At 43.0% G+C, this 19,893-nt stretch overlaps 1 long non-coding RNA gene across 3 annotated transcripts in view; it reads right to left on the reverse strand.

Moving 5' to 3' along the window:
* Positions 1-7,449: 7,449 nt before the first annotated feature.
* LOC121133186 overlaps positions 7,450-19,893 on the reverse strand; it is a 28,065-nt gene continuing 15,621 nt past the window's right edge. For 2 of the 3 annotated variants that reach the window (XR_005869965.1, XR_005869967.1), the window contains 3 exons: positions 11,505-11,616; positions 8,037-8,167; positions 7,450-7,744 (listed from right to left, as the gene is read on the reverse strand). This is a non-coding gene — a long non-coding RNA (uncharacterized LOC121133186). The remainder of the gene's footprint in view (positions 7,745-8,036; positions 8,168-11,504; positions 11,617-19,893) is intronic. The other variant, XR_005869966.1, reaches the window with a different exon arrangement.

The following is a 19,893-nucleotide window of genomic DNA, read 5'->3' on the forward strand; positions in this document are numbered from 1 at the left end:
TCTTCAAAGAAGACCTGATGTTGCAGTGCTTCTCCAGCTGTTCTGTAAAATGCTAAAAGAAAGACCTGCTCCCAGACTCTCTTCATGGAGCTACCATTACCCTCATACCAAAGCCACACAAAGATGCAATAAAGAAAATTATACACCAGTCTTCATGATGAACACAGATGTAAGAATTCTCAACAATGGGTTTGCCAGACAAATTAAAGCGCGCACATGCGCGCGCGCACGCACACACACACACACACACACACACACACACACACACACACACGCACGCACGCACGCACGCACGCACGCACGCACGCACGTACGCACGCACCAGTATGGTCATCACCACAATGCAGTTGGCTCTTTTCCAGAAATGCAGGGACGATTCTATATATGTAAATTAATAAGTGATATAAATTACATAAATGGCCAGGCGGTGGTGGCACACGCCTTTAATCCCAGCACTCCGGAGGCAGAGGCAGGCGGATCTCTGTGAGTTCGAGGCCGGGCTGGACCGACAGCCTCCAAAACAATACAGAGAAACCCTGTCTTGTAAAAAAAAAAAAAAGTATATAAATGCCCTCAAGGACAGAAATCACATGGTTATCTTGAGATAAAGAAAGGGTTTTTGATAAAATCAACATCCCATCATGTTAAAAATTTTGAAAGAACTCAGATAGAAGGAATCTGTCTCAACACAATGAAGGCTATAGGTGACAAACCTATAGGTGACATTTTGTAAAATGGGGGAAAACTCAAGGCATTTCTCCTATCAAGAACAAAAAAAAAGTGTGTCTATATTTTCACTCTTAGCAATTTGTTACTAAAAATCTTAGTTAAAGCAATAAAACAAGAGAAGAAACTACAAGGAAAAGGAACAAATAGGAAATAAGTTGAAGTATGTCCATTTGAGGATGATTAATACAAGAGACCTCAAAGACTCCACCTAAATCTCATAAACATGCTCAGCAAAGTGGCAGGATTCAAAATTAACATGCAATAATCAGTAGCCTTCCTATATAGATACCATGGGGGTAAAAGTCAGGGAAGCAATTATTCATGATATCTTTTAAAAATACCCTGGAAGGCAGAAGAGACTGCTCAGTAGTTTAGGGGACTTATTGCTCTAGCAGAGAACCTGGATTCAATTCCCAGCACCCACAAGCTCACAACCATCTGTAACAGTTCCAGGAGACCTAACATCCTCTTCTCTCCTCCAGTGGCACTGGACACGCATGCAGGCCAAAGACCCACACACAGGATATATAAACAAATAAACCAAACTAAGGATGGGAAAGATGTCAATACGAAAACTTGAAAATGTTAAGGAGGATATTGAGGAAGACACTAGAAAATGGAAAGACTTTCTCATGCACATGAACTGGTAAGATTAATACTATGAAAATGGCCATCTTATCAAAAGCAATCTACAGATTCAGTGAAATTTCAATCAAAATCCCAGTGACAGTCTTCATAGAATTTTTTTAATCTTAAAGTTTATATGGAAGAACAAAAGACCCCTTATAACCAAAGCATTCCTGAGCAAAAAAAAAAAAAAAAAAAAACTTCTGGAGACAACATCATACCTGATTTCAAGTTATACTAAAGAGCTGTAGTAATAAAAAACAGCATGATTCTAGCATAAAAAGGTAAATAGGTCAATGGAAGAATAGAAGACCCAAATATAAGGCCATCCAACTACAGTACCTGAGTTTGACAGATACCAAAAGTACACATAGTAGAAAGGACAGCATTATCAACAAATGGTATTGAAACAAACTGCAAACCTCCATACAGAGGAATTAAACTAGATCCATTATCTCTCACTCTTCACAAAACTCAATTCCAAATGGATCAAGGACCTCAGCACAATGCCTGAAATTCTGGAGCTACTAGAAGGAATACAGTTTGAGATATAGGCATAAAAAAGAATTTTCTGATAGTTCTCCAAATCTTCAAGAAATAAGGCTAATAGTTGACAACCAAGGCCTTGTAAAATTAAAAGGCTTTTACATAGCAATTGACTGACTAGGCAGCCTACTGAATGGGAGAAAATATTTGTAGGGATAATATCCAACAGAGAATTAGAATACAGATTATGCAGAGAACTCAAGAAACAAGAAAACAAATAACTAGTCAAAATATGGGCTATGTCCATGAACACAGAGTTCTCAAAAGGACACAAAAGGCTAGTAACATTCTAAAAGTGTTTGACATCATTAGTTACCAACGTGAGTGAAAACTGCTTTGAAACCCCACTTCACCCAGTCAGAATGGCTGTCATAGAGAAACCAAATGACAGCAAATGCTGGTGAGAATGAGGGGGAAGGAGAAACCCTACCCACTATTAGTGGATACACCAACAGACACTATGGAAGCCAGTCTAGACTAGCGGTTCTCAAACTCCCTAAGGCTGTGATGTTTTCATACAGTCCCTCACATTGTAGTGACCCCCAACCATAAAATATTTCACTGCTACTTCGTAACTGTACTGTTATGAATTGTAAATTAAATATCTGATATGCAGGATATCTGATATGTGACCCACTTGTCCTGGCCAAGGGGTTGCAATCCACAGGTTGAGATCCATTGGTCTAGGGTCTCTAAAAGCTAAAAATAGAACTATAATGTGACCCAGTTATACCACCCCTGGGCATAGACCCAAAGGACTTTATATCCTAGAGATAATGTTCATTGTCACTCTATTCACAAAAGCTAGGAAATGCAATCAACTTAGATGTCCACAAATAGATGTAAGGATGTAAGGAAAACTGTAGTACATATACACATGGGAATAGTATTTAGCTGTAAGAAAATGAAATTTGCATAGAAATGGTTACAGCTAGAAAATATTATGCCAAGTGAGATAAGCCAGGCATAGAAAGATAAATGTTACATAGTCCCTCCCTTATGGAGACATTTGCCTTGACTTTTACAGTTTGTGTGTTGGGGGGGGATGTATTAATGAGAGAAGGGGGCAACACTGGGTATTAAATGTCTACAAGGGGGTGGGGGCAGGGGAGTGAGGGAGAGGAGTGATGGGAATGGGTTAATTAAAACTAAAGATGTATGGGAAAGCCTTATGGAAACCTACCACTTGTAACCTAGTTTGTTAATTTTTAAAGGCGTTTAAATGGGTGTGCTTTGAATGGGTAGCTTGATATCTGTAGAAGACATGGATTATTAAATAAAAATCTCAGCACCAGGCATGAGATATCTTCCTATGAGTTAGTGGTCAGGGAAGCCCAACAGGCCTCCAAAACAACACAAACTGTTGCTATTGCCCTTGGATGTCTGCCGTGATTAGCTGGTTAAGGCACTATTACTGAAGACATTGCACACTGTGATTATAGGACGCTAGGAAATCAATCTCCTCTTGGTTTGGTTTGGTTTGGCTTTTGGTTTTTGGGTTTTTGAGATAGGATTTCTCTGAGTAGTGCTGACTGTCCTGGAACTCTCTCTGTAGACCAGGGTGGCCTCGAACTCACATAGATCTGCTTTCCTCTGCCTCCCAAGTGCTGGGATTAAAGGTGTGTGCTGACTGGACAACATCTTCCCTTGTGGCTAACTTTCATAGTAAGAAGGCATTATGCAGGCCACCAGGAGAGAAAAGCTATTAATAGTCGTACCCAGTACTGGACCCTGAATGCATGCTACAGTACCAGGCTTCTAGGCAAGATGTATGTCCTAGTTAGGGTTACTATTGCTGTGACAAAGCACCATGACCAAAAGCAACTCAGGGAGAAAGGGGTTTATTTGGTGTATGCTTTCACATCACTGTTCATCACTCAAGGCAGTCAGGACAGGAACTCACACAGGGCAGGAACCTGGAGGCAGGAGCTGGTACAGAGGCCTTGGAGGGGTGCTGCTCACTGGCTTGCTCCCATGACTTCTTCAGTCTGCCTTCTTATAGAACCCAGGACCACCAGGCCAAGGATGATACCACCCACTATGGGCTGGATCCTCCCCCATCAATCAGTAAATAAGAAATTGCCCTATAGGCTTGTCTACAGCCTGACCTTATGGAAGGATTTTCTCAGCTGAGGCTCCCTCCTCTCTGATAACTCTAGCTTGTATTAAGGCAACATAAAACTAGCCAGAACGGTGTACCTAGTGGCTTGAAAGTTCCAGGGGCAGCCAACTGCTTCTGATTGGATTTGATGCCTACTTCTGTCTATCCAGAAGAAGAATCAAGATAATAACTCCATTCAAAGAACATTTTGCTTTGGCTGTTTAAGCTGTATCATTTCTTCAAGTATTATCTAACTTTTAAGAGAGTTGTTATCATCTTGTTCAGTGAGAAGACTGAGCTAATCTATATGCCTGCAATTCTAGCTACTGCGGAGGATAAGACAGAATTGTTTGATTCAAGGCCTTCCTGAGCTACAGTGTGAGTTCAAGACCAGCCTTGTCAACATAGTTGAGTTTCTGTCTCAGAATATAAAGTAGAAAAGGGAATCTGAGGGTGTAGCTCATTGGTAGAGCAATTGCTTCACATGTACAAGGCCCAAGTTCAATTTCCAGCACTGCAATAATAATAGTAGTAATAATAAATTGTTTTAAAAAGGCTGTGAGCTGGGGGGGGGGCTTTTATTCCAGCCATCTGGAGGCAGAGGCAGGTGGATCTCTGAGAGTTCAAGGCCAGCCTGGTCTTCAGAGAGAGTTCCAGGACAGGCTCCAAAGCTACAGAGAAACCCTGTCTCGAGAAAAAAAGAGAAAGGGCTGTGGATACAGGTCAAGGTAGAGCACTTTTCTCTCATATGACAGGCCCCCAGATTTGACCTCTAGTACTGAAAAGAGAGACACACAGACAGACACACACACACACACACAGACACACACACACACACACACAGACACACAGACACACACACAGACACACACACATACAGACAGACACACAAACAGACACACAGACAGACACACAGACACACACACAGACACATACACAGACACACACAGACACACACACAGACACACACACAGACACACACACAGACACACAGACAGAGACACAGACACACACACAGACACACACACAGACAGACAGACAGACACACAGACAGACAAAGTTTGAAAATTTCCTCTGCTCTCCATTCTCATGCTCACCCTGACAAATCCCCCTACAAAACTGTAGTTCCTCCCCACTTCTTCTTGTCTTGTTTTCCTCCCTGACACTCATTTCTTTTAGCTACAAAGATCTACGCTTTAAAAATATATGGCATTTTTATTCATTCTTTCAGGGTTTCATACAAACACACAATGTGTTTTGACATTGCTCGTTCCCCATTCCTCCCCAACTCCTCCTGGGTTTTATTTACTTTTTTATTGCCTATCCGACCCTTTTCACATATCAAATTCATGGGAGAACAGGGCTGCCTTTGTTTGCTGCTGTTTTCCCAGCACACAAAATACCTGGCATGGAGTTAATACTCAATAAATATTTGCAGAATAAAAAAGTTAATGAAAGCTGCCTCAGACTGCAGAGATAGTAGTTGGTGGACTCAGTATTTGGACCCAAGGCTATAATCCCCCCATCCCCCCACCCTACCCCCACCAGCACACTGTCATACATGTTGCTGTAAGTAGAACTCACTTCATGTTTTGTGTGCTAGGGTTTCTATCACAAAAGAACAAAAACTAGAAATTTATTTCTCATGATTCTGGAACTTTGAGAAGTCTATGACCCAGGTGATTTTTTTAAAAATGGCATCTGAGATAAGGATCCACTTCCTGGTTCACAGACAGTGTCTTCCTCACATGCCTAATGGGACATGTGAGGGGCATCTTTCTTAGGTTATTTTTACAAATAGTGAACACCACTGATAAGGCCTCAGCCCTCAAGACCTAATAACATCCATCCATAAGGCTTCACTACCTAGTACTGGGATCTCAACTTATGAATGGGCAGGGCATGCAAATAAGCAAGCGCTCGCACTTGGACTACTCTTTTGTTAGGATTCATCTGATTTCACATCAAAATACTTTGCAGGAATTCCAGGCTACCCTGGCCTTTCTTGGGTTACTCACCCTGTGAGAATATGCTGTTAGTGTATTTGCTTGAACACCACAGAAGGACATGTGGATGAAAGTCCTTACTTGAGGTTCTAAGCCCATCAAAAAGGGCAACTGAGGAAGGGTTATCGCACCTTTGTACATCTCAGCAAATTGATCAGCTGTGGATACTCTGTTCAGTCCTAATTGTCTTGCATTCCTAGAGTTCATATTAATGATGGAACCCCAAAACATGCCAAAAGTCTCCAAAAACAAGCCAGTTTTTATGACAATGAAGTTGGAAAACAGGTGTGTACATTATAGCTAAGATTGCATTCCTACCCCACTAAACCAAATAACAGCAACAGCAAACATAGGACATTCTCTAAGAAAACACACAGAAGCATTAATGTGAAGCTTTTTAGAGCCAGGAATAATTTCTTTTCTTTTTAGTCTTATGTATTTATTATATTATTTTTGTAATAGAAAATGCACTATTTTTTAAAAGTTTAAAAGTAAAACAAGGGTTGGGGCAATTTAAAAAAGTAAAACAAATGCATTTGATATAGCTTTTGGGGCTAATAAAGTGTTTTTACAAAGACAGCAATCATTTTATTGACTGCCATTATGTGATAAGCATTTATAGTTCCTCTAAGAAGACGAAGTTATAGGCCAGGATTGGTGGCTCACACCTTTAGTCCCAGCACTCGGGAGGCAGAGGCAGGTGGATCTCTGTGAGATTGATGCCCATCTGGTCTACAGAGCGAGTTCCAGGACAACTTTCAAAGCAATCAGAGAAACCCTGTCTTGAAGAACTAAAAGAAAAAAAAAGAAAAAAATGGCTAAGTTATTTTAGAAAGCTTAAAACAGCAGGGATGCAGGACATAAAGGTTTTGTTGGCTTTTATAGCACGTCAAGCATGGATTAGACTTATTAATAATATGCAGAAGACATACACAGCCCTCTGCTCTGACCATCTGACCCTTCCTTCCTTTTCTATACACAAAACAAACTGTCACAGCTGGGTTTCCTTCAACCCAGGCAAGGGTATTCACGTGACACTGAAGCCTGCAGTGGATTTTAGGTGCAAACACTCTCTCCACTCACACAAGATGAAAGTCCTCAGTTCTGCCCTTTGCCACTGTGGCGATCTCACGGGCCACCCCTTTTCCGACCCCAGTGTTTCTGTCTCCTTGTGGCTATTTTCTGTGTGCCCGTCTTCTCAACTACATTGGCAGCCATCATCTCTCTTCCTACGCCCGCAGAGTTGACCAAAGCAAGACTACATACATGCCTACTGAGAAAGGGGAACAAGAAGAAAGCAGAACTAATTTATGGACACACCAACAGTCTTGGTGACACCTTGTCCTCCAAGAACAATAGGGCAGTAATTCGCTTGGCTTGGCCGGCCAGCCAGCCCATGATAAAAGGCAATGAATGACAATAAATGGAAAGACAAAAAAATAAGTTTATAAGCAGGATAGCTTTAAACATTTTATTATCATTTTAAATGAGAAGGTTCAGACCTTTAATCACATAATTAATAGCCCAAGAAGATGCTTGTCTGGACACAGGGCATACCAACTTCAAGCACCCCAGTGAGGATGCCCAGGAGCAAGTTGGGCAGAGCAAGGTACAAATTAGAAATTCTTTTACAGACAGCAACGTCTAAACTCCTCTGATGTGCCTCAGGAATCTGTTTCCAGAGAGTCGTGTTCTGTTATCCCTGAGGGAGCCATCCTGACTGGCAGTCGGAAACCTAGAGGGTGGGGGACAATTGGGAAGATGCTGTGTGCCTTTAGTGAGAGTAACAATGTTTCTTTCCAGAATAAAGTGCCCATTTCATCAATACCTCATTCACATCTGTGTGTGTGAACATATGCCCATGCACACAACCACAGGGCCAAGCATAAATTCCACCTGGGCCTAGTGTCGGTGCTGATTAGAACTCGCTTCTTCAGTTTTCTTTTGTGCTTGTCTTGCTGCCAGGGTATGGTAAAGAATTCAGGAAGGTACCCTAAACCAAAAGTGAAAAGTTGAGGTCTTCTCACCATCACATTCTGGTTCATCTCCAAGTCTGCTTGCTTCTTGCAATGATGATGATGATTGTTAACAATGATGACCATGATAGCCTTGACCCAGTGGCTACACATGAGCAGCAGCTGATGTTGCAGAACCCTGGCTGGGAGAAGGAGCAGTGAGTTGTCCTGAGGCTTTGATGTCAAGCCAAAGGCAGAGGAGAGAAACTCAAGTGAGGGAAGGGCCAAAGCAACCATGTAAAATGGGCAACTCTAACGGAGGAGTCAGCCCTCCAAAGGGACACGGTGCAGGGGGATGAGATGACATCATGTTCAGTGTTGACCTGAATTCAGTGCTCACAGCACCTGGGACAAACAAACCTTAGCCAATAATTCCTGGAGGTTCTGGGTGAAGACTCTAGCTTATCCAAGAAGTCTCTAGAGAGGCTTTTTATTTTCTTTTGTTGTTGTTGTTGTTGTTTTGGTTTTGATTTTTGTGACAAGGTTTCTCTGTGTAGCTCTGGCTATCCTGGAACTCACTCTGTAGACTAGGCTGGCCCCAAATTCACAGAAATCCTCCTGCCTCTGCCTCCTGAGTGCTGGGATTAAAGATGTGTGCCACTATCATCTGGCTTCTCTAAAGAGGCCTAAGGAGTCCAGAGAAGCAGGCTGTGACTGAAATGTACTAAGGAAAAAGAGAAAGGTGACCACATACATGGTCACTGTCAGGCAACTCTGCACAGAGCGCCAGGTGTAAGGCAAGAAGAAACCAAGGGACTAATACCTCTGTGCCTTTAGCAGAGCTGGCTCAGGAGTAGACTCTGTGGGCCTTGACATTGTAGTAGAGCTCATAGTACTGAGGGAAATCAGAGATGGGCTCAAGTGATGTGGGATAATGCTCTTGTACACTGTAAAGATTTGTCACTGCTATTGCTTTAATAAAACACTGATTGGCCAGTAGCCAGGAAGGAAGTATAGGTGAGATTACCAGACTAGGAAAATTCTGGAAGGAGGAAAGACATAGAAGAGTCTCCATCCAGATGCAGAGGAAGCAAGATGAGAATGCCTTACTGAGAAAAGTAAGCGGCTAAACATAGATAATAATTATGTGTTAATTTAAGTTGTAAGAGCATGTTAGTAATAAGCCTGAGCAATAGGCCAAACAGTTTTTAATTAATATAAGCCTCTGTGTGTTTATTTGGGACTGAATGGCTGCAGGACTGGGCAAGATTGAAACTTCCATCTACACTCAAGATTCAGTACCTGGGCATTAAGTAACAGACAAGACCCACGGAAGGGCAAAAGTATTTAAATAACCATGAAAAATTAAAACTTGACATCTACATCTACCCCAGGCTGAAAGGTAACAGAAACCTGTTTGAAAATTTTGTGTTTCCACAAAGTGAGCATATATGTAAAAATCAATACTCAGAATACTCTAGCATGCCTCTGTTATAGATGGGTAGAAAGCCTAGTCCCCAGGACCAGGTGCCACCCCCTTTGATATGAAGAAGTAGGAGCAAGGACAACCATCTTGCAAGAGATGCCTCTTAGAAGAAAGCTCCCTCCAAAGACAGAAAGAACTCGCAACCAGGAGAAACTTTAACAAACTGGCATCTTGACACTTTGGGAAGAACCCCACAACAACAGCTGAACATCTGCCCTTCACCAGATATGTCCTGACCGGCTGGAAGGGTGCAGAACAAGCAACCCCTCACCCAGCTGTGGACTCTCTTGTCTTTCAACTCAAGGGAAAAGTCAACCACTCAGAAACAGAGAGGCTCCCCAGAGCATAGGTTAGTGTTTTCCATTCCGGCTGCATCTAGAATCATTTTGAAAGTTTTCTTTAAAAACAGCAGTTCCATGACTCTGTCCTTAGAGACTGTGGCTTTCTCTGCCTGGGAAAGCGGTCTGTCTGGGGATGTTTTGAAAGCACCACAGGTGAGCCACACAGTTGGACTGGAAGTGCCGTTTCTCAAACCCCAGCTACATATGATTCTCTTATGATATCACAAAGCACACAGACAAGTCCTTGTCTTTTTAGCTACCTCTCAGTTCACACCCAAACTGTTTGTCCACAGGCCGTGTGCTGAGGTGTAAGAGAATAAGAATCTGCAACAGGAAAGGGAGTTCCACCCAGGGCTCTTGGTACGAGTGCTCCCTAGCCACTGTACACCCTGCCCATCCCAATCTGTGGCCTCTGCTTTAGCAGTCCATCAAGTTGAACAGATGTCCCAGGGCTCAGAAATGACCCTCTGAGTTAGTTATGACACTAAGCAATAGCCCAAATGTCCCAAGTCTTCAAATAAACCAGGACAAACGCTAATGGGAATCCCGCAGTGGAGGGATTGGAGTCAGGCAGTGAACTTTTGAAAAAATGCATCTGCTTTTGTTGTACTTTGGCTCTGTTTGTGGGGAGAGTCCACAAGCAGAAACTGGTGCAGCTCTGGCTAGGACAGAAGGCAAATAGGGCTGTAAGTGAGGAAGAGACAAGTTAAGGATGGGGGGGGCTCCAGTGCAGAGCGCTACAGGCCATATCAATATGTAATACATCTCTGTTGACCAGACATGGTCACATCTAGATGAGACTCTTGGATACCTCCTACACTGATGGCTATGTTTGTGTATCTCTTCTTCACTACTGTCTCTTCAACTCCCTTTCCTTGCCAAAGTGTCCAGCAAGATGAACTGTGTACCCCCCTCCCCCGAACTATCAGATGAGTGCATTCCTTCTGCCTTACCTCTCAGCTCAGGGACCATCTCCTCACTGGGGCTCCTAGCACAGGAACCCCTCATACAACAGTCTCCCTCACACACTTCCAATAACTGTACTGAAAACACCCATTCTGTAAGGCCCTGTCTCACTCGTGAGTTTCTCTTCTAGACATTCCAAACCACTTCCAGCCCTGACTTTCTTGGACACATCTAAAGTATTCTCTTGTTGTCTGTGACTTGGCCGTACTCTGTTGCTCTCAACTTAACATCTTTTCATAAGAATATGGAGTATCTCTAGCGACGTCATAAACTTCTGTTTGGTGTCCATGTCCTTCCTTTATCTCCCTGCCTAGTAGGGTTCTTTGCAAAATAATAGATGCTTGGTAAAATCTGTCTCGTGTTCATCACAATTTCTGAACCTGGGATTCTCAGAGGCAGGGAAGATTCCTGGGAATCTGTACTCACGGGCTTCTAACCAAGAGCAAACGTGGCCCCTCTAATTTGAAAGTGTTTTGCTGTTGTGTGGCACCTTGCAGTCCCACTCTAGATTCTCTCAAAGCCCAGCTTTAAGTTCAGACAGAGCCAAGTGTTGGTGGCGCATGCCTTGAATCCCAGCACTCCGGAGGCAGAGGCAAGCGGATCTCTGAGAGTTCGAGGCCAACCTTGTCTACAGAGCGAGTCCCAGGACAGCCTCCAAAACAATACAACCAAAAAAAAAAAAACCAAACCAAAAAATCAACAACAACAAAAAAACCCAGTTCAGACAGACCTCCCCTCTGGTCTGACCTTGTGCAGGGGTACACATCTATTTCCATAACGCAACCCTCAGGCTCATGTTCACTCCTCCTGAGGACGTCTGTCTAAGTTCCTTGCAGAGTCAAGTCTTCAGCCTGTGCCTCTGAAGAGAAAAACAAGAGGGTGTGGTTGGGAGACAAGCCGAGTCCCTGCCAAGTAAATGTCTTCTGGAAAAACTGCTCATGCAGAGCAAACAGGTATGACCACTCTGCTCCCTGTGCCTACCCAAGGCTACAGATGTACCCATAGCAAGCCACCCAAAATTCTCTACACAGGCCCAAAGACATCTCTATGGGGGGGCATGACCGCCACAAACAATAATAATAATAATAATAATAATAATAACAATAATAAAAGTAGGAACAGTCAGGGAATTCACCCAGAGGAATGCTTTGGGAGCCGTCTTGCTGGGAGAGGGATGTCTTTGGAATCACTTGGTAGCTGGTAGCTCTTGACAAGCAACAGAAGAGAAATTAGATACCTCAGCTATACATTAGTGCTTCTGCCCCAGGGCTCACTGCACAGAACATTCCATATCCCTCCCCACCCCCAGATACAGGGCCAAAACCACTGCCCTGGGTTGCATGCACCACCCGACCTTAGCCAGATTGTGTTTTGGCATTGCTCACTAAGAGCTTCCCTGAATCCTCTCCATCCCTCTCCCCCGCACCCCTGCTCCTGCTTTCTTGTCTATTAAGACAGACTTTCCTCCTTACTCCAGTCCTCTGTCATTCTAGACAGGGAAGAAAGTTAAATTCAGGCACGGCTGAGGAAGGAGGAAAAGACGCTTCAGTTAAATTGCTAATTAAGGAAGTACCAACCCGAAGAGCTCATTTGCACTGACCTATTTAAAATATCTAGCAGCCGATCACACATGAATTGAGGTATGGCCTTTTAGGCGCTAGCCAGCTGGCTTTCTTTCAGAATCAGAACTATCAATAATTCCACGAGGGGGACCATCTGATAGGAAATCAACCACTGGTCCCTGGAATGCCAGCATTCCCCCGCTGCTCTGTTTTCCCAGTTGTCAGCTCCGTCTATAAATTGTCCATTTATAGCAAATCCAGCACCTGCTAGGAACACCTCACCCTGCCAAGTGTTGGAGTGTGTCTTAGAAAAAGTCATTATAGACTTTTCTCCCCCAGTTCCTTTTAACCTTTTCCCAACCTGGGAGTTTGAATGTTTGCATAGGAATTTTAGGGGGGGGTGACTTTTTCTGCACAGGAAAAACTAGATAATCAAATAAAAGTGAGTGTTTTGCTCCACTTAAAAAAAAAGGAACGAGAAAGAGTAAATTATTGTTCTTGTGGGAGATACAATGCTGTCTTTCTGAATTAGCCAGATTGGGACACATTTAAAATAACCCTGAAAAAAATCAGCAGGTTCAAAAACCCCCAGAGAAGATTTAAGGGCAGGCGGCTCCCTTTAGATTCTATCATGGAGCTTTTAAGGTCATGGTCAGCATCAAACCTTCCATGCTGTTTGTTGCTTTAGAGTATTATGCAAAATATGTTTAAGGACACTTTCCTGGTACTAGAAGTACATCATACTACCTGGATTGAATTATTTTTCCCCTTGCCAATTATCTGTTTAAAGTGTCTAGAAGTGATTCTCAAAGTTTCAATACTCCTGTGATCTCACTCAATTTTTTGTTCTTTGCATGATGCAATATAATCAATAGCACGCAGACCATCTATGGAATGGAAGGCAGGTGCCTTTCTAGGGGATGATGATGGACAGATTAGCTGCTTTGCTAGACAAATTTGCTGAGTAATCTTGGGAAGATAGGGAGACCCTTTGGTGCTTCCGTTGACACATTCCCACAGTATTCCTGCTCAAGAATAAGACTGTCACCCTTTTAAAGCTGGAGAGGAAGAGCTTGATTAAGAACATGTGGCAGACGCAGCTGAACTGAGCTGAGGACATTCCTTAGTCCCAACTCTGCAGTCAAGAAGGTAGCCCCGTATATTTCAGGGAAAGATGGGAGTCTTAATATTTCCTTTCTTTTTTTTAATGTTGAGGTGTCTGGGTTAAAAAAGATACATGCAAGCTTATTGTTAGTACCAAATCAGTAAAGTCATGAGATCAGGAAAAACAGGGGTGGTTCCAGAAAGAGAATCAGAGAGCTGACGTTCCTATTGCCCTTTACCAACTCTTCCCGACACTGGAGACAAGGTGTGTTCCGTTTCACAGCCACAGTCTTCAGCATTCTGGTCCCTATTGCCTTGAGGCTTTTGCTATACTTTATACCCAACAAGCAGATCTCAGATTACACAGGCACCCATTATTTCTTTGCAAAATGCAACTGGGTTTCACCAATTCCATGCTCCTCTGAGACAAATCTTGCTTGCCCCCTTCCCAGCCATGCCGTAGCCACCTATTTTATCAACCAGGATTCTTTCTCTCAGCACACAAGTCAGCCCCTGTTGCTGAGCTGTTCTCTTGAGATGCCCCTGCTGGAGAAAGGAATGTGCAGATTAAGACACTACAAATCAGTTTGAAAACGCACTGACTCCTGCCCGTAAATCTGTGTCCTTAAATATTAAAAATCATTCGGAGGTGCTGAAAAGAAAGCTGTGATCGCTACAGAAAACGGCAGCCCTACTCTTTCCGGGGCACCAATTAGTAGTGGAGAGGGGTTAGGCCGATCCAAATCCATATTCGGCCACCAAAAATAGAAAGGGGAAACCTTTGAAGCTAAAGAAAGCCTAAGAATAACCGTCAGCAAAGCGAGAGCCACACGGACAGGAAGCTATGTTCAAGGAACAGTTTTTTGCTGCCTCTCCTCCCCCCTCCCACCCCCCGTAGCTTTTCACGTTCATCCTGTTAAAAAAGATAGCTTTCAAAGACTCCCCTTCAACACATCGGCCTGCACAGCCCGCCCTTCCACAGAAGCTCCGGGCCAGCTCTGGATGCTGCCTGCCCACAGGCCTGGGGTTTGGTGTCCCTTCCCTGGTGGCTCCTCTCAATCTGTTTAAAGCTGAACAGTGACTGTTTCAGAGACTGCGCTGCACACAGAACCCTCAGTAGGAAACAGCTGGCTGGGAAAACACTCATTTCCTGTTCGCCTTTTAATTTTACATCGCAATCCAAGCTCGCCTTCATCATTCAGTTGTCCCGTACTTAGGAAAGGCAAAATGAATGCACCAAATTGATGAGGTTTGTGAGATCTTTAGGGTCTTCAATGACACTAGACAAGCATATCATTGAACACATCCTATATAAGGTATCGGGATCAGAAGAGGCTTTGTAGTGATTGGCTGAGCAAGTGTAGGACCAAGTCAGGGAAAGGGCTTGGATTAAGAGGTGGAGAAGGAGCCTGATGTCCTTAGTGAGAAAACGGTTGGTGGGAGCTGAAAGAGATAAGGCAGGCAAGGAAGGAGACATCAGGGGCCAGGGAGTCCTTGCTGTACCCGAAACACAAACTGGAAAAGTGGGCCTGTTGCTTTGAGCACCCATAAACAGGGTGAGATTTAATTCCAAACCCTTAGCCTGCATTGTGCCTTACATGGGAGCCTCAGACAAAAATGTTCATAAGAGATTGAAAGGCCCAAATGGGGAACTAAAGACATACTTTACGGTAGTGTGTGTGTGTGTGTGTGTGTGTGTGTGTGTGTGTGTGTCATAGATGCTTCAATAGCATATCAGAAATCTGGCAGAAGTCAGAATTTTTCTAGTAGTTGGGGTTTAGTGGAGGACGGGTAGCACAGTTGATTTCTTCAAAGCAACAGGTGAAATCATGTCTCCTTTTTATATGGTGCCAGTAGCATTGGTTTTAAGGGAACTCTGTTGTTAATTACATCCAGTGAATGACTTCCAGAAATAATATGATTTTTGTATTTGCTTAACAGAATCAAGATCTATGCTTGGATACAAACAGTTCTAGTTATCATCTAAGTGCAACTCTCAACTAAATCACAGCGTTTGAGCTTCATATGCTGCTATTAGAAATTCTTTAATTTTTCTTTATATATGTGTGTCTTTGTGGGTATATGACATGTATGGGGGTATATGCTGTGTGTGTGTGTGTGTGTGTGTGTGTGTGTGTGTGTGTGTGTGTGTGTGTGTGTCCTCCCCAGGGCCAAAAGAGGGTTTAGGATCCCCTGGAGCTGGTTACAGGCATTTGTGAGCTGCTCAACTTGGGTGCTGGGAATCAAACTCTGGACCTTTGTAAGAGCAGCAAGCACTCTTAACCACTGAGCCATCTCTCCAGCCCCCACTTGGGAATTTTTATCTGGATTTATCTCAAAATTCAAGGAATGATCTACTGAAGCAACTGGTTAAACGTTAGTCCAACACAGGGAACATAGTAGGCCACATGACTCAGACTAAATTTTTATTTTATTTTATTTGTTAGGCCATGGTCTTTAATTTGCACAATAAAGTCTTATCAAATTCAGGTCCATGAGTTACATCACGGCTAGGAAAACAGAAGGTGGCAAAATGCAACATCTCAGAGAAAACCAAAGAGAAAGACTAAAACGGGCCCTTGGTATGTTTACTACTAAAACACGATGCTTGAGCACTGAGGCTAAAGCTCGGTGGTAGCGTGCTGGTCTAACATGTCCAATATGGTCCTGGGTTCATCCACCGCACCATCAGGCATACGCACACTCACACAATAATGTCCTCTGGTGACGGATAAGATGCTAAGAAAGGTTGGGAAGTGGGCAGGAGGCACATGGGAGCTCTGTACTTTCTGCTTAATTTTCTTATGGAACTAAAACTCCTCTTAAAATTAAAAAAGTCTATTAGTCAAGCATAATTGGTAAAAGTTTTAAGCAGTTTGTCTTCCAAGACATAGCAGATGCATTATGCATTGACCTGGTGACACCCTTTTACACGAATTTTAGGCAGGATGTATTTTGAACCTTTTAATACTATCATCAACTGTAGTCTTTTGAATTTTTTGGGGGGTGGGGAAGGTTGATTTGGTTTTTCAAGACAGGGTTTCTTTATATAGCCTTGTTGTCTTGGAACTAGCCCTGTAAGGCAGGCTGGCTTCAAACTCGCAGAGATCCACCTTCCTCTTTTTTTTTTTTTTTTTTTTTTTTAAATTTCAGCAAGGTACTTGAGAACTGGGCCCCGTGGGCTTCTCACTGACTTAATGAGCTGTTCAAGCAGACTTTCAGGATGGAAAGAGAGTCATGGTAACAGATTTCCTGTTCAAATTTTCCAGGGACTCTCCATGTCATCTATGAAGCAGGGGGCAATAAATACAGTGGCTTCTGCTTTTTTCCACGTAAGGAAACTACTTGGTATGAAATAAGTATATACATACATAAGACTTTGGCTTGCAAATACTTGACTCTTGAGGTCAAAGCCTCCCTGGCAAAACCAAAGACGATGAAATATTAGTCAAGTGATTTCTGTTGTGTTTAAATAGAAAGTTCCCTAGAGGCCTAGAAAAATCCCACGAAGTGCCCTATCTGAAGTCTGGGTTTGAAGGCAGGGAGATATATTAATTCTTTTATTTTATTTTGTTCTAACCTAATTTCTTTTTACTATCTAAGTCCATGGCTGCAGCTTCTCTTCACACAGCCTAAACAATGCATTTCTTGGGCCTTCCTTTCATGTCTAAGAGGGAACCATTAGTATTTATATGACTGGTTTATAGACCCTAATGTTCCTTTTACAGATACCATCTCACTAAGAGCTCAGACGGCTCTTTAATCAAAGCATCATCTTGTCATTGCCTCTTAGCAGACGAGGAAATAAAAAAATGTGGACAAGCTTAGAGTCTCATCCATGACCATGCAACAGCAACTGACAGAACTAGGACTCGGTCCCGGCCTTCTGCTCAAACCAACCATCCCGCCCGCCCACTTAGCAGCTTTTGGTTCCTGTGAGACATCTCCCAACAGCTTTGTGTTAGGATTTAGGCCTTGTGCTAGCCTAACCCTATCACCTGACAGGAGGTACTCAGGCAGTACCCTGGCCAGCCCAGGGTCCTATAACTGCTACTCAGATGCAAAAGGCCCCTGTAAGAGACAAGCTCCGCCCATTCCTGCTCTCTCCTGCTGCTCCTCTGAAGAGATAGGCAGGTCTTTCCCCCCTCCCTATCCTTCCTCCCCTCCCTCTCTCCTTCTCTCTCCCTCCCTCCCTCCTTTCTGTCTCCCTACTCTCCCTTCCCATGGAAGCTCTGTTGCATGGCATGTTTGCCCCTCACCTACTGTGAGGATTTCTGCCAAGGACCCTCTTGTCCCTTACTGTGTTATAACACCTGTGCATCTGGGCAGGTCCCTTGACACCCAGGATGACAAGCATTCAACCTGATGGGTGAAGGGGTGAGCAGTAGCATACACTGACAACCTCATGACTCAGCTTCCAGAAGATGTTAGCCCAGACTACTGCATTCTCTATTGCCACTGACTCAGGAGGGTGACAACCAACTTAAAAGAGCTGATAGTATGAGCATGGAATTGTAAAGCCACAAGCATTATTAGTTAAGATCATACTTCAAACAGGGCATGTTTCCTGGGCTTTTATGTTAGTTGTCTTGAACTGGTTAGGTGCAGTTAAGTGTGATGGTTGTTCTAACCTGATAGCATCTGATGGATGCTACAGTTTGGACGTGGACTATATCCCTAAAGCCTATGTGTTGTAAAAGTTTACTCAACAGCTTGCTGCTTTGGGGGGATGGTGGAACATGTGAGAGGCAGGCCTGGTAAGAAGTCTTGGGTCATTAGGGTATGCCCTTATGGAGGATAGTAGGGATCCTCCCACTTCTTGTCACTCTTTTTCAAGTCCTGACCATGAGAAGAAAGGCTTTGCCTCTCCACACACACATTCTATCATGAGGTGATGTTCTGCCTCATCAGATGCCCAAAAATAACAGGACCAACTGACACCTCTGAAACTGTGAGCTAAAGTGAAACTTTCTCCTTGACAAATGTATTGTCTTAGATTTTTGTTACAGTAATGGAAAGCTGACAAACACAATGAAGTTGAAAGTAGGACTTGCAAAGTATGCATGACGCCAGTGAGGTGTCTCAGTGAGTAAAGATGCTTGCCACCAAGTCTGACAACCTGAGTGTCATCCCCAGGACCCACATAATGTAAGAAGAGAACTGACCTCCACGAATTGTCCTCTGACCCATGTGCACATGTATGTACACACAAACACCAAATAGTTTAAAATTTTTAAGACATTTGTGGTGGTTTGGGATAGCCCCCATAGGCTCATATATTTGAGAATGGCACTACTTGATAGGACTTAGATAGTGTGGCCTTGTTGGAGTTAGGTGTGGCATTGTCAGAGGAAGTGTGTCACTCAAGGGTGGGTTTTAGGGTTTTTAAATGCTCAAGCCAGGGCCATTGGTGCTCTCTTCCTGCTGCCTTCAGATCCAGACGTAGAACTCTCAGCTACTTCTCCAGCAGCATGTCCACCTGTGTGCTGCCATGCTCTCCGCCGTGACAATAATGGACTAAACCTCTAAATGTAATCAAGCCCCAACTATAAGAGTTGCAGTGATGATGATGTCTCTTCACAGAAATAGAACACTGACTAAGACAATGTTAGAAACAACCTAGATGCCTTTTGGGGGGAAAATAAATTTAAAACTGTAAACCAGCTTGGATATAGAGGAATGTTGTACAGCAAATAAAATTAATACACACACATTTCAGGATAGTTATAAAATTCATTGCAGAATAAAGAAACACAAACCATCAAGGCAAGTGTATAAGTCAGGGCTGTTACACAGAGAAACCCTATTTCAGGAAAAATAAAAACAGAAAGAAACACAAACTTAAAAGGGCTGTCATAAGTTAATATTTAAGTAAAAACCTAAAAACTAATAGATACATAAAAATATGATAAATGTGTATGAAAGTACTCTTAGGAATTATACACACCAATTTCACAGGGGAAGGACAGAAGCTATAAAGCAAAGGTATTCTGTCAATATTCTTAAAAACTTTGTAGATGATTTTAGTTCTTATAATACCTAAAACAGTGCAGTATTTGCATGAAAGTAGGCAGATCAACCAATAAAATAAAAAAAGGGTTTCTAAAATAAGTCCTCAAGGTATGGTCAAATGGTTTGCAAAAAGAAAACCTGAGACTGAACTGAGAAAACTCTGTAGCAAATAACACTGAGAAAACTGGACATCAAATGCTAAGCTATACCATATTTACAAATAAAGTCAAAGTGGATCAAAGAGTTAAACATAGACGCTTAAAAGAAAACACAGGCAGAAAATATCATGGCTTGAGATTCAACAATGATTTATTGTAACACCAAAAGTTTCAGTCATAAAATGTGGGAACACCAGACCTTGAGCAGAGACCCACTTCCCCTTCTGCCTGGGAGTAGGCAGCTGTAAGACAATGTTTAGTAAAAACATGTTTACTAAAAACGATACAATAAGTTCCTGG

This window comes from Mesocricetus auratus, unplaced genomic scaffold (assembly GCF_017639785.1).
Source record: "Mesocricetus auratus isolate SY011 unplaced genomic scaffold, BCM_Maur_2.0 Super-Scaffold_100020, whole genome shotgun sequence".
Classification (NCBI taxonomy): Eukaryota; Metazoa; Chordata; class Mammalia; order Rodentia; family Cricetidae; genus Mesocricetus; species Mesocricetus auratus.